Source organism: Opisthorchis viverrini (assembly GCF_000715545.1).
Source record: "Opisthorchis viverrini unplaced genomic scaffold opera_v5_136, whole genome shotgun sequence".
NCBI classification, from domain to species: Eukaryota; Metazoa; Platyhelminthes; class Trematoda; order Opisthorchiida; family Opisthorchiidae; genus Opisthorchis; species Opisthorchis viverrini.
In genome coordinates this window covers 755721-757864 of record NW_008751793.1, presented here as the reverse complement: position 1 = coordinate 757864, position 2144 = coordinate 755721, and the positions used below count along the sequence as shown (strand labels likewise).

General features: G+C 48.1%; 1 protein-coding gene across 1 annotated transcript in view; it reads left to right on the top strand.

Annotated features, from left to right (window-relative positions):
• Positions 1–2144, top strand: part of T265_14067 (hypothetical protein) — a gene marked incomplete at both ends in the record, with an annotated part of 69258 nt that overhangs the window by 64019 nt on the left and 3095 nt on the right. The window lies entirely within an intron of this gene.

The following is a 2144-nucleotide window of genomic DNA, read 5'->3' as shown; positions in this document are numbered from 1 at the left end:
GCACGCAGCGGAATTATAGGAACAACACTGGATCACGTGACGGTACACCGTATTTTGACCACTGGCCCTCCGATCCAGCTGAGTATGACAGAAATGAGTACATCAGCCGGACAAAAGGTAAGTTAAACAGGTGTTTTTTCACAGTCGAAATTTGGGCGGCCAGTAGAAGAACGTCCTGACTTAAACTGTTTATTGTCCCTCCTACCAACGTTCTCCGATGGGGGTACCGTTCTTGATCGTTACACTTCCGCTGATTAAAGGCACGCACCTTCCGGTTCGTTAGTTCCCCGTTTAACCGCTGAGCTATTCCGGGTTGACATGGGACCGATTACTAACCAGGCGGGTCGCCACCCTGATGTAGCCAAAATACCCAGTTTCACATCCGAGTGGATCACACTTTTGCACAGAAACTATATCTGACCAGTTAACTCATTTGTCTGCTTCGTTGAAGACCTTTACTATATCGCACTACGATTCTTGGGGTGTATCGAAGCAAGCCCATCGTGTGCTCAGCTGAAGAGACCATCTCGGCGTCCGACCCGCTTTCTGAGCATGGCAGTATCAATTGACTGCACGTAACACACTGAGCAGAAAAGGGCTCGTTAAAAGCATAGATTTATGAATCGGCAATGTTCAGTCTGATGGATATTCACTCAAGGTTCTCAATTCAGCAGTGAAGCTGGTAAGGGCACCTGTAGGTACTCGATGTCCTCCGGACTGGGCAGGGATATGTACTGCTGGAACTCGAGCACAGAGCTTCATATCTTTGGACTCAGTGTCTGAACGGGAGAAGGACGAGGATGTGACGAGTGGAGAGCAGACCAGACCACCGAACTAATCGTACTCTGCATCACTCAAAATGGTCATCATCGTCATCATCATCGTCAACGACGGCGACACTCGACTGCCGTAGCAGTACCATGTTTTCGCTTACCTGCCCCGGTTGTATGCAGCAAGTAAGGCGACCCGGCTGATGGCACCACGTGACGGCCAATGTGGCATGAGTTAGACTTAGGCATCATGGTTGTACGTGGGGTGGATACTGTCAGGGCGCCCACACCTAGACAGGAGGACGATTAGGGCCCTCAACCAAAGCCTTTGGCTCAAAAGCTAACCACAAGACAGCGGTGTTTGTCGGCAAATGCGAATACATTACCATTTTTATGAAACAGGTCGCCACACATGTTCCAACCCCAACCCGGAGGGCCAGGAGACTGTGTTCGTCAGACCTCTATCCATGGACCAACCTGGTATGAGAGACTCTGTGAGTGTCGCGCGGACACCCTCCCCCCCAGTATCATAGCTCAATTGGTCACCGAGGTAAACAAACCACCACACCATGGTAAGGTCCAGTCCCTTTGTGATGGACTCAAAACGGTTTGGAAAGTTCCCCCAAGAAAGCGTGGCCACCACAAGAGAGAGTTGTTCTAGGGAAGAATCTTTGTGTTTACAGTTGAAATATGAACAGAAGGATCGGTTCTTCGTGATCCGTAAAGCGGTCACTTTAATTTTGCACCTAAATTGCTCGCTGTATGGGAGAATCACCGTTTGCAACTGATTTCTCTTATCATTGAGAAGAAAAACAAAAGGCACCTTCAAACGCGGAGCTGTTTAACATGAAACGATAACAAGCCATCGGACATGGAAGCGTTCATTCATTGGGACAGAATCTTCGAGAAAGTCAGCATCCCTAAACATACTTTCTGAGCGAATAACAATAATAGTTGCCAAATTAACCTTGCATCATACACAAAAACAGTACTTTAAACTGCCTTGACCAGATGTTACTAGCACGTTTCGTCAGTAGTATACGCCAGTACACTCCTCAGGAGATGGGCACTCAGTTCATCCTTGAGTTGATATTTCCAGATTCGAAATAACTAGATGCATTCCTAAGGGAAACTACTCACAAGGTTGCTGAAAACTCTTCGACAGCCCACGACTGGTTTCGCCCTTCTTGGGGCTCATCAGGTGGGCGAATTCCCCGAGTCACCGTCGACTTCATGATCTACTTGAACCCAAGGTTGCACTGTTTTCGAGAAATACACTCATTTGCAAATCAATTTGGTTTTCACGGGAGACTCAATTGAATCTCTCGTTTGTGATGTCCTCCAGCTGGATGTGCTGCACACAGGCCGCCTCAT